Below are 13,563 nucleotides of genomic sequence, written 5' to 3'. Positions count from 1 at the left end.
CCAGGCCGTTGTCGCCCTAACCTTCACATAACCAGGCCGTTGTAGCCCTAACCATCAGATAACCAGGCCGTTGTAGCCCTAACCATCAGATAACCAGGCTGTTGTAGCCCTAACCTTCACATAACCAGGCCGTTGTAGCCCTAACCATCAGATAACCAGGCTGTTGTAGCCCTAACCTTCACATAACCAGGCTGTTGTAGCCCTAAACTTCACATAACCAGGCCGTTGTAGCCCTAACCTTCACATAACCAGGCCGTTGTAGCCCTAACCTTCACATAACCAGGCTGTTGTCGCCCTAACCTTCACATAACCAGGCCGTTGTAGACCTAACCTTCACATAACCAGGCCGTTGTAGCCCTAACCTTCACATAACCAGGCCGTTGTAGCCCTAACCTTCACATAACCAGGCCGTTGTAGCCCTAACCATCAGATAACCAGGCCGTTGTAGCCCTAACTTTCACATAACCAGGCCGTTGTAGCCCTAACCTTCAAATAACCAGGCCGTTGTAGCCCTAACCTTCACATAACCAGACTGTTGTAGCCCTAACCTTCAAATAACCAGGCCGTTGTAGCCCAAACCTTCACATAACCAGGCCATTGTAGCCCTAACCATCAGATAACCAGGCCGTTGTAGCCCTAACCATCAGATAACCAGGCTGTTGTAGCCCTAACCTTCACATAACCAGGCCGTTGTAGCCCTAACCTTCACATAACCAGACTGTTGTAGCCCTAACCTTCAAATAACCAGGCCGTTGTAGCCCAAACCTTCACATAACCAGGCCGTTGTAGCCCTAACCATCAGATAACCAGGCCGTTGTAGCCCTAACCATCAGATAACCAGGCTGTTGTAGCCCTAACCTTTACATAACCAGGCCGTTGTAGACCTAACCTTCACATAACCAGGCCGTTGTAGCCCTAACCTTCACATAACCAGGCTGTTGTAGCCCTAACCTTCACATAACCAGGCCGTTATAGCCCTAACCATCAGATAACCAGGCCGTTATAGCCCTAACCTTCACATAACCAGGCCGTTATAGCCCTAACCTTCACATAACCAGGCCGTTATAGCCCTAACCTTCACATAACCAGGCCGTTGTAGCCCTAACCTTCACATAACCAGGCCGTTGTAGCCCTAACCATCAGATAACCAGGCTGTTATAGCCCACACATTCACAACCAGGTCGTTATAGCCCTAACCTTCACATAACCAGGCTGTTGTCTACTTATTTCTTATCTATCCTTCTCCTCTCTCTCTCTCTCTCTCTCTCTTTCTCCCTCCCTCAATCTCTCTCTTTCCCTCCTTCTCTCCCTTCCTCAATCTCTCTGTCTCTCTCTCTCTCTCGCTCTCTCTCTCTCTCTCTCGCTCTCTCTCTCTCTCTCTCTCGCTCTCTCTCCCTCTCTCTCTCCCTGTCTCTCTCTCTCGCTCTCGCTCTCTCTCTCTCTCTCCCTGTCTCTCTCTCTCTCACTCTCTTTCTCACCCCTGCGTATCTAATTGAGGTAACAATCATGTTTATATGGTTTAATCCGCCATTATCAGGGGATTTGTTTTACCAAAGCAGTATCTGAAAAACACACTCACTCCCCCGTTATAAAACTATTAATGCTCCAGCGGAGGCGGATGAAACCCAGACCGGTTTTACAGTTACACGCCATGGTAAACACGCAACATCCAGATTGGACCCCGTGCTCCCTTTAATTAAAAATGGGCACAAGCAGGTTCCCAAAAGTATATGAGAGATGTACTCAAGCGTGATCCGGCTGGGCTATGGTTGAAACCCATACCGTTTCCACTTGACATTTATTTTACTTTGACACTTTTTTCGCCCCAATTGGAAGTAACAGTCTTGTTCCATAGCTGCAACTCCTGTATGGACTCAACGAAGGTTGAGAGCCATGCATCCCCCGAAACATGACCCGGCCAATTTGCACTGCTTCTTTACACACTGTTTGCTTAACCCAGAAGCCTGCCACACCAATGTGTCGGAGGAAACACCATCCAGCTGGCAATGAGATCAGCTCGCAGGTGCCTGGCCTGCCACAAGGAGTCACTAGAGTGTGATGGGACAAGGAATTCCTGGCCGGCCAAACCCTCCCCTATCCCGGACAACTGCGCACACCCTCATGGGTCTCCCGGTCACAGCCGGCTGTGACACAGCCTGGGATCGAAACCCGAGGTTGTAGTGACGCCTCAAGCACAGCAATGCAGTGCCTTAGACCGCTGCGCCACTCGGGAGGACATCATTTTACTAATGTTGCACCCCACCACAACGTGCACTGGCTGTGTTGAACTAGTTATTAGGCTAAGAGGAAATGTTGATTCTTTTCTGGAGGACAATGTCCAATGAGATAAACAGATAGGCTAGGCATACACTAGGCTACACTACAATTTCAATGGCATTCTTCAAGTAGCATTCTCACAGATTGGAGCCATAGCCTATTGCAAGTTGAGTGGAACAATTCCAAAATAGCTCAATAAATATAATTATATGTTATGAATTTGCAAAACGTACAATATGTTACAAATTTGCGAAAAGTACAATATGGTACGAATTTACAAAAAGTAAATTGGTGGCTAACTTTAGCTAGCTGACTATTTTTAGCTAGGCTAGGGGTTAGGGTTAAGTTTAGAAGTTAGGTTAAAGGGTTAAGGTTAGGGGGAAAAATTAGCAAAAAGGGTTAGGGTTAGCTAACATGCTAAGTAATTGCAATGTAGCTAAAAAGTAGTAAGCAGCTGAAAAGTTACTAATTAGCTAAAATTGTCCATGATGAGATTTGAACTCAATACCTTTGGGCTGCTAGACCTTTGTGTTGTCGCCTGCCCTTTTACTGTAGTGGGCTAAATCATGGACACAGAATGTTTCTTGGTAGTCTTAAACAAATCTACTTTGAAACAAAGGTATAAGCCTCACACACATGGTTATGGGCTTTAAAAAAAATAAGGCACCTTTACCATGTCAGATGTAGAGTTGAAATATATTCCCATTTTGAGTTTGCATCCCAAAATTACACTATATCTACATCACAGAAGACTGAAATATAACAAAACCATTTGGCATAGAAACACTGGAATTTCAGCCTAAAAAAAGTGGATTCATTATGAAATTATGAAAAATATGAATAACATTCCACCCATGAGGCCACGAGGTCATTTGACTGCAGGAAAGGGGCAACCTGTCAGTCTATCACATACCTGCTGGAACCCTTTCCCAAAGACTCTCCAATAAACATGGAATTATAAAACACCTTTCTACTAAACTGCCAATTGGACCATGCGCAGAGGTGAGTCCATCAACTCCTGTCTATATTGAACCTTTATTTAACCTTTAGTCAGTTAAGAACAACTTGTTATTTACAATGACAGCCTACCCCGGCCAAACCTTAACCTGGATGACACTGGGCCAATTGTGCACCGCCCTATGAGACTCCCAATCACGGCTTGTTGTCATACAGCCTGGAATCAAACCAGGGGCTGTAGTGAGCTCCTGAGTCCCGCAGTGGTCTAAGACACTGCATCTCCGTGCAAGAGGTGTCACTGCAGTGTCTGGTTTGAATCCAGGCTGCATCACACAAGGCCGTGATTCGGAGTCCCATAGGGCAGAGCACAATTGGGCCGAGGTAGGCTGTCATTGTAAATAAGAATTTGTTCTTATTAACTGATTTGCCTAGTTAAATTAAAAGTAGTGACACCTCTAGCCTTAGACCGCTGCGCCACTCGGAAGCCCCTGATCATTGACGTGATAGTTTAGTTCACAGCAATTACAGGTATGTATTTTATCCATCTAAATGCAGGTCTCTGCTTCATCGTTCCATCGTGCTAGTTCAGTATTACAGTATAATAGGCGGCTGATTGTAGATACAGTATGTAGGAAACTGTGGGAAAGACAAACAGTAGCCAGACATGACAAGCTCACAGAATAAAATATTTTGCCAGTCCATTCAATTCTTATCTTCGTGTAAGCAAGGCTATATTACCAGGACTATGCTGCTGCATGCATTCAACTATGAATGTAAACTTTTCACTACATATATCCTAAGTTAAAAGTAAAATGCCGACCGTGGTAGCCGAGCCTATAGCCTACTGCGCCCCCGTGCATGAATAACAGATGCACCGTTCCCGAACAGTAGCCTATAACGTCACAAAATAACAGAAGATGAACAAAAACTTTGGGAAAACGATAAGCTATGTAGCCTTTAGCCTCGGCTAATGTCTGCAACCTAACCTATACATATTACCACTTTATAGCATAGCCTACCATATATTAATAGACTGTAAATAGTACATCTAAAATCATATTCGTTTTTAAATAAAAGTATATTCGATTTTTGGTATTTTGTCAAATGTAGCCTACGACTGTGATTGGTATGTCACATGGCAAGGCTTCAAGCACAAGCAAAGCGATATGGATATATAGCCTATTGATCAGTAAAAGGTTAACTCATCTACTCGAATGTCAGATACGAACGAATGTCAGAAATTCCGACGAGGATTCCCGAACTCTGTTTTCTCTCCTTACCTGACGATCTAGCCTTTGAATCAGGAGGTACAAATAGAAGACGTGTTTGGAGTAACCGCTCCTGCGTTAATTCCATTAAAATATTCCATTTTATTCCTCAGCCCTAATTAAACACCGAGGTTTATAGAGAGAAAGCCCGGGGAAAGTGAACCAAGTGTGGTCATAAATCATAGTCCACATCTGCGCATTGCCAGGACTCCGGTTATTTGAGCTCTTGTGTGAGAGAGAGAGAGCGAATGTGAGAGAGGAGGGTAAAACGGACTCTCTCGTCAGCAAATGAGAAGTGCACATGACCTCGGCCCAAAGCTGGTGGCTGACACACACACACACACACACACACATAGATAGCGTGGTGGTGGTGTTGAGCCCAAAAGTAAAGAGTTAAACATAATAAACTCGGGTGTGTTTCAGGGCCCAAATAGCAGCTGTCCAAAGACATCAACATTTGTTTTTGGTTTGAAGTGGATGCGGAGACCGTGTAACTGGAGTGACCGCTGTCATGCCATAGATCATTTTAATGAACTATTTTTTTGCAAACGGAGATGGAACCTTTCAGTAGTTTTTTTTTTTTGCCACAGAAAACACCTCATATAACTATACATCAGTAATTACCCTAACCCTAGCACTTTCAATCAGTCTAAAACTGACTTAAATTAAGTCAGAGTTTTTAACAGTAGGCTAATAAATAGTGGCATTTCCCCCATTCATCCCACCATGCCAGTATAAAGGCTTACTGTACCTGTTCAGAACAGGCCCAACTGACCTAACTGACCTGTGTGTCTTTAAACCTCCTGAACGGAAGGTTGTCATGTGGTGTTGCCACCATGTTGTTGTCATCTTGTGTTGCTACCATGTTGTTGTCATCTTGTGTTGCTACCATGTTGTTGTCATCTTGTGTTGCTACCATGTTGTTGCCATGTTGTGTTGCTACCATGTTGTTGTCATCTTGTGTTGCTACCATGTTGTTGCCATGTTGTGTTGCTACCATGTTGTTGCCATGTTGTGTTGCTACCATGTTGTTGTCATCTTGTGTTGCTACCATGTTGTTGCCATGTTGTGTTGCTACCATGTTGTTGTCATCTTGTGTTGCTACCATGTTGTTGTCATGTGGTGTTGCCCCCATGCTGTGTTGCCATGTTGTGTTGCTACCATGTTGTTGTCATGTTGTGTTGCTACCATGTTGTTGTCATGTTGTGTTGCTACCATGTTGTTGTCATATTGTGTTTCTACCATGCTGTGTTGTCATGTGTTGCTGCCATGCTATGTTGTTTGTCTTAGGTCTCTCTTTGTGTAGTTTTGTGGTGTCTCTCTTGTCACGATGTGTGTTTTGTCCTATATTTTCATGTAATTAAAAAAAAAAAATGATTCCCAGCCCCCATCCACGCAGGAGGTCTTTTGCCTTTTGGTAGGCCGTCATTGTAAATAAGAATTTGTTCTTAACTGACTTTCCTAGTTAAATAAAGGTTACGTCAAATAAAAAATAAACAAGGCAGGACGTCATTAGAACATTCCTCATCAACTCATCTTATTCAGTCAAACAAACACACACACCTCCAACAGTACAATTAATAAATAAGTGTCATTAATTTTCAGCTCATAAAAAAGAGCATTAAAAGGAGAGCAAACTATAGTACATTACCTCTCTCTCTCTCTCTCTCTCTCTCTCTCTCTCTCTCTCTCTCTCTCTCTCTCTCTCTCTCTCTCTCTCTCTCTCTCTCTCTCTCTCTGTCTCTCTCTCTCTGTCTCTCTCTCTCTGTCTCTCTCTCTCTGTCTCTCTCTCTCTCTCTCTCTCTCTCTCTCTCTCAAATATAAAATATAACACTTTTTTGTTTACTACATGGTTCCATATGTGTTATTTCATAGTTTTGATGTCTTCACTATAATTCTACAATGTAGAAAATATTAAAAATAAAGAAAAACCCTTGAATAAGTAGATGTGTTCAAACGTTTGACTGGTACAGTATATACAGTGCCTTGGGAAAGTATTCAGACCCCTTGACTTTTTCCACATTTTGGTAGAATACAGCCTTATTCGAAAATGTATTTAAATGTTTTTTTCCCTCATCAATCTACACGCATTACCCATAATGACAAAGCAAAACAGGTTTTTAGAAATGTTTGCTAATTTATAAAAAATACAAAAAATACAAAAATGACATCACAATTACATAAGTATTCAGACACTTTACTCAGTACTTTGTTGAAGCACCTTCGGCAGCGATTACAGCCTCAAGTCTTCTTGGGTATTACGCTACAAGCTTGGCACACCTGTATTTGGGGAGTTTCTCACATTCTTCTCTGCAGATCCTCTCATGATCTGTTAGGTTGGATGGGGAGTGTCGCTGCACAGCTATTTTTTGGTCTCTCCAGAGATGTTCGATCGGGTTCAAGTCCGGGCTCTGGCTGGGCCACTCAAGGACATTCAGAGACTTGTCCTGAAGCCACTCCTTTATTGTCTTGGCTGTGTGCTTAGGTTCGTTGTTCTGTTGGAAGGCGAACCTTCGCCCTAGTTTGAGGTCCTGATTGCTCTGGAGCAGGTTTTCATCAAGGATCTCTCTGTACTTTGCTCTGTTCATCTTTGCCTCGATCCTGACTAGTCTCCCAGTCCCTGCCGCTGACAAACATCCCCACAGCATGATGCTGCCACCACCATGCTTCACCATAAGGATAGTGCCAGGTTTCCTCCAGACGTGATGCTTGGCGTTCGGGCCAAATTGTTCAATCTTGGTTTCATCAGACCAGATAATCATGTGCCTTTTACTGAGGAGTTCTTCCGTCTAGCCACTCTACCATAAAGGCCTGATTGGTGGCGTGCTGCAGAGATCATTGTGGAAGGTTGTCCCATCTCAACAGAGGAAATCAACAGAGGAAATCTGGAGCTCTGTCAGAGTGACCATTTGGTTATTGTTCACCTCCCTGAGCAAGGTCCTTCTCCCCAAATTGCTCAGTTTGGCCGGGCGGTTAACTCTAGGGAAAACGGTTCCAAACTGGTTCCAAACTCTTCCATTTAATAATGATGGAGGCCACTATGTTCTTGGGGACCTTCAAAGCTGCAGATCTGTGCCTGGACACAATCCTGTCTCGGAGCTCTATTCCTTCGACCTCATGGCTTGGTTTTTGCTCTGACATGCGCTGTCAACAGTGGGACCTTATATAGACAGGTGTGTGCCTTTCCAGATCATGCCCAATCAACTGAATTTACCACAGGTGGACTCCAATGAAGTTCTAGAAACATCTCAAGGATGATCTATGGAAACAGGAGGCACCTGAGCTCAATTTCGAGTCTCATAGCAACGGGTCTGAATACTTATGTAAATAAGGTATTTCTGTTTTTTATTTTTAATAAGTTAGTAACAATTTCTAAAAACATGTTTTCGCTTTGTCACTATGGGGTATTGTGTGTAGATTGCTGAGGACATTGTATTTATTTAATCCATTTTAGAATAAGGCTGTAACATAACAAAATGTTGAAAAAGTCAAAGGTTCTGAATACTTTCCAAATGCACTGTATATTGTGTCTTTCTGAATATGGCGGATCTCTCTCTAGCAGGCTTAGGCCCCTAGTCAATACAAAGGACCAATCCCCTCTGAATAGACGAAGCCTTCCCTCTCATACCCCCAAACAACCGCCAAAATGTCACCTCGACACACACACACTCCACCGACCACATGGCTCATAATAAGTGTGACGTGGGGGCTATTCATGCAAGTAGCAAATAAATACTCAACCCGGCGACTGAGAGTACTTTAGAACTACACAGACCAGTAGTAAGTAAATACTCAACTCGGCCACTGAGAGTACTCCAGAACTACACAGACCAGTAGTAAATAAATACTCAACTCGGCCACTGAGAGTACTTCAGAACTACACAGACCAGTAGTAAATAAATACTCAACTCGGCCACTGATAGTACTTCAGAACTACATAGACCAGTAGTAAATAAATACTCAACTCGGCCACTGAGAGTACTTCAGACCTACACAGACCAGTAGTAAATAAATACTCAACTCGGCGACTGATAGTACTTCAGAACTACACAGACCAGTAGTAAATAAATACTCAACTCGGCGACTGATAGTACTTCAGAACTACACAGACCAGTAGTAAATAAATACTCAACTCGGCGACTGATAGTACTTCAGAACTACACAGACCAGTAGTAAATAAATACTCAACTCGGCGACTGATAGTACTTTAGAACTACACAGACCAGTAGTAAATAAATACTCAACTCGGCCACTGAGAGTACTTCAGAACTACACAGACCAGTAGTAAATAAATACTCAACTCGGCCACTGAGAGTACTTCAGAACTACACAGACCAGTAGTAAATAAATACTCAACTCGGCCACTGATAGTACTTCAGAACTACATAGACCAGTAGTAAATAAATACTCAACTCGGCCACTGAGAGTACTTCAGACCTACACAGACCAGTAGTAAATAAATACTCAACTCGGCGACTGATAGTACTTCAGAACTACACAGACCAGTAGTAAATAAATACTCAACTCGGCGACTGATAGTACTTCAGAACTACACAGACCAGTAGTAAATAAATACTCAACTCGGCGACTGATAGTACTTCAGAACTACACAGACCAGTAGTAAATAAATACTCAACTCGGCGACTGATAGTACTTCAGAACTACACAGACCAGTAGTAAATAAATACTCAACTCGGCCACTGATAGTACTTCAGAACTACACAGACCAGTAGTAAATAAATACTCAACTTGGCTACTGAGAGTACTTCAGAACTACACAGACCAGTAGTAAATAAATACTCAACTCGGCGACTGAGAGTACTTCAGAACTACACAGACCAGTAGTAAATAAATACTCAACTCTGCCACTGATAGTACTTCAGAACTACACAGACCAGTAGTAAATAAATACTCAACTCGGCGACTGATAGTACTTCAGAACTACACAGACCAGTAGTAAATAAATACTCAACTCGGCCACTGATAGTACTTCAGAACTACACAGACCAGTAGTAAATAAATACTCAACTCGGCGACTGATAGTACTTCAGAACTACACAGACCAGTAGTAAATAAATACTCAACTCGGCGACTGATAGTACTTCAGAACTACACAGACCAGTAGTAAATAAATACTCAACTCGGCGACTGATAGTACTTCAGAACTACACAGACCAGTAGTAAATAAATACTCAACTCGGCGACTGATAGTACTTCAGAACTACACAGACCAGTAGTAAATAAATACTCAACTCGGCGACTGATAGTACTTCAGAACTACACAGACCAGTAGTAAATAAATACTCAACTCGGTGACTGATAGTACTTCAGAACTACACAGACCAGTAGTAAATAAATACTCAACTCGGCGACTGATAGTACTTCAGAACTACACAGACCAGTAGTAAATAAATACTCAACTCGGCGACTGATAGTACTTCAGAACTACACAGACCAGTAGTAAATAAATACTCAACTCGGCGACTGATAGTACTTCAGAACTACACAGACCAGTAGTAAATAAATACTCAACTCGGCCACTGATAGTACTTCAGAACTACACAGACACTTTTATTTGTAACACACACATACGGTGCGTTCAGAAATAAAATATCTTGTTATCTATTAAATAGTTGTTTCCCTCATCAATCTACACATAATACCCCATAACAACAAATCAAAACAGGTTTTTTGAAATTGTTGCAAATGTATTACAAATAAATAATTGAAATATAACATTTACATACGTATTCAGACCCTTTACTCAGTACTTTGTTGAAGCACCTTTGGCAGCGATTACAGCCTCAAGTCTTCTTGGGTTTGACCCTACAAACTTGGCACACCTGTATTTGAGGAGTTTCTCCCATTCTTCTCTGCAGATCCTCTCAAGCTTTGTCAGATAGAAAGGGGGAGTGTCACTGCACAGCTATTTTCAGGTTTCTACAGAGATGTTAGATCGGGTTCAAGTCCAGGCTCAGGCTGGGCCACTCAAGGACATTAGGAGACTTATCCCGAAGCCACTCCTGCATTTTCTTGGCTGTGTGCTTAGGGTTGTTGTCCTGTTGGAAGGTGAACCTCCGCCCCAGGCTGAGGTCCTGAGTGCTCTGGAGAAGGTTTTCATCAAGCATATTTCCCAGGTCTCCCAGTCCCTGCCGCTGAGAACCATTCCCAGAGTATGATGCTGCCACCACCATGCGTCACCGTAGGAATGGCGCCAGGTTTCCTCCAGACGTGACACTTGGCATTCAGGCCAAAGAGTTCAATATTGGATTCATTAGACCAGATAATCTTGTTTCTCATGGTCTGAGAGTCTTTTAGGTGCCTTTTGGCAAACTCCAAGCGGCCTTTTACTGATGAGTGGCTTCCGTCTGGTCACTCTACCATAAAGACCTGATTGGTGGAGTGCTGCAGAGTTGGTTGTCCTTCTGGAAGGTTCTCCCATCTCCACAGAGGAACTCTGGAGCTCAGTCGGAGTGACCATTGGGTTCTTGGTCACCTCCCAAACCAAGGCCCTTCTCCCCCGATTGCTCAGTTTGGCCGGGCGGCCAGCTATAGGATGAGCCTTGGTGTTTCCAAACTTCATCAATTTAAGAATGATGGAGGCCACTGTGTTTTGGGGGACCTTCAATGCTGCAGACATGTGTTGGTACCCTTCCTCAGATCTGTGCCTCGGCACAATTGTGTCTCGGAGCTCTACGGACATTTCCTTTGACCTCATGGCTTAGTTTTTGCTCTGACATGCACTGTCAACTGTGGGACCTTTATATAGACAGGTGTGTGCCTTTCCAAATCATATCCAATCAATTGAATTTGCCACAGGTGGACTCCAATCAAGTTGTAGAAACATTTCAAGGATGATCAATGGAAACAGGATGCACCTGAGGTCCCAAGTGTCGCAGCGGTCTAAGGCACTGCATAGACAAGAACAACTAAGCCTTTCAGTTTTCCTTTTGACAGTCAAAAACACACACCAGAACAACGTGTGGTGTTAGCAACAGAGAGTTATTACAAAAACTGGTAAACATAGATGTGTCTGACATAAAACTAACTTTACAACCTCCCCCACTGACTGACACACACAAACACGTCTAAAAATGTATCTTTTTCGAAACGTTAAGAGATCATCCAAGACTGACATTTAGAAATCATCCAAAATGTCAGGCTGGAACAATCCCTTCCTGGGCATGAGTTTGTCCTTTTTCTTTCAAACTGTCCTCTCTACTGCTGTGAAATCAGCTCTCATGCTTAAATCCACAACAAGCTCATCAAAACGCCCTGTGACCTCACAGCAGTGTGACTGAGTAAAAACAAAAACACACACTGTGAAACGTGCGTCAACCTCAGACAAGCATTAACTCATCTGCCCTGGGTTTTACCTGACAGAGGAGTGGGGTGGGTGGAGCCAGTGTGTGTGAGTCAGTGGAGCCTCCTCAGAGGAGGAAGGGGAGGACCATCCTACTCAGTGAATTATTATTATTTTTTTTAAAGTGAAACATGAAAAAAGTTATCCTTCTTAGATAAAACTATACTAAATACTGAATAATCACGTCACCAAATAATCACGTCACCTGTTGTGCAAGGAAGGTCTACAGTAGTCTCAACAGCACTCTGTAGGGTAACACCATGGTGTAGCTGGAGGACAGCTAGTTTTCATCCTCCTCTGGGTACATTGACTTCAATACAAAACCTAGGAGGCTCATGGTTCTCACCCCCTTCCATTGACTTACACAGTAATTATGACAACTTCTGGAGGACATCCTCCAGCCTATCAGAGCTCTTGCAGCATGAACTGACATGTTGTCCACCCAATCAAAGGATCAGAGAATGAATCTAGTACTGAAAGCATAAGCTACAACTAGATAGCACTGCAGTACATAACATGTGGTGAGTAGTTGACTCAAAGAGATAGAATGGCAATAGTTGAACAGTTTTGAACAAAGGAGAAGCAACATTTAGAGATCAAAAATATTTTTTTTCCCAGTTTCACTTACTCTAGCTAATTCAGCTAATTTAGCCTACTCGACAATCTGACTCAAACAGAGAGGAATTATATTTATATTAGCTAGCTAGCTAAGGCTAGCCAACACTCCAACTCTTCCAATTCACAGTAAGCTTTTGCTTTAATTAATTTATTGCCACCGGGGCCAGCTGGTGTAACTGCTAAACAGCTTGCTGCAAACTACTGCGTGATTGTACACATGGATTGGTGTTAGTTATAGTAGCTATGTTGACTATGATGTTAGCTAATATGGTGAAAACAATGTAGGCTGTGTGTAGTGGTTATGGTATGAAGGTTTCGTTTGGAGAGTTTTTTTGTTGTTGGTGTATTCATTATGCCAATGTTGTTGCAAAATGTTTTCTTAAATGGAACAAAACAGGGATGGACCCACTTGAATTTGTCCAATAGAAACTCTTGTTTCAGTTTTTTTTTAAACGTTATGTTTTGCAACTGTTTGAACTAATGATCACACTCTAGATCCGCTAGATGCAGGCAAGAGTGTGCAAGGCGATATTGATGAATTTCCAGCCAATGGTGATCCGTTTAAAAATCCTTCCTTCCTCCCTCGCCCCTTGCCCTGCAAGTGTATACTCGTCAGATGTCATGATACGTCATCAGAAGTGTCCACTTCATTTGAGGGCTGAGGGGATAGGGTGTGTCTGTGACAAGAAGCACAAGCATTTCGCTACACTCGCATTAACATCTGCTAACCATGTGTATGTGACAAATAACATTTGATTTGATTTGATGTGATTTGATTTTAAGTGTTTGGACCGCAGTCACTGTCTGTCACCTTGATTTCTCAAATGTGTCTCTTGACCTACGTTGTAAACTTTAAATTGTAGGCTAGATTTTATCAACCTCATGATTGGTTTTGGCAACATTAGAGTATCATGTAGTAGCCTAAACCTATCCATGTAACATTGAACTGGGTGAATGGAATATGAATGACAGTCATCCAATATGCTGTAATAGAAGTAAGGCCATGCTCATAAGAACAAATAAATCATCCTCCCTCATTTTAAAGGGCACCGACCGCCACTGCCCTAAACGTTGAACTCG

The 13,563-nt window shown here is 42.8% G+C and overlaps 1 protein-coding gene across 2 annotated transcripts in view; it reads right to left on the bottom strand.

The window, feature by feature from the left end:
* The window catches only part of LOC120023099 (forkhead box protein N3-like), a 160,486-nt gene extending 155,762 nt beyond the window's left edge, over positions 1-4,724 (bottom strand). For both annotated transcript variants that reach the window (XM_038967069.1, XM_038967070.1), the window contains exon 1: positions 4,515-4,724. The gene's annotated coding sequence lies outside the window, so the exon portion shown is untranslated. The remainder of the gene's footprint in view (positions 1-4,514) is intronic.
* Between the last annotated feature and the right edge of the window lie 8,839 nt (positions 4,725-13,563).

The sequence above is a fragment of the Salvelinus namaycush genome, chromosome 28, assembly GCF_016432855.1.
Source record: "Salvelinus namaycush isolate Seneca chromosome 28, SaNama_1.0, whole genome shotgun sequence".
NCBI lineage: Eukaryota > Metazoa > Chordata > Actinopteri > Salmoniformes > Salmonidae > Salvelinus > Salvelinus namaycush.
The sequence above is the reverse complement of the archived record's forward strand: the minus strand, read 5'-3'. Positions and strand labels throughout refer to the sequence as shown.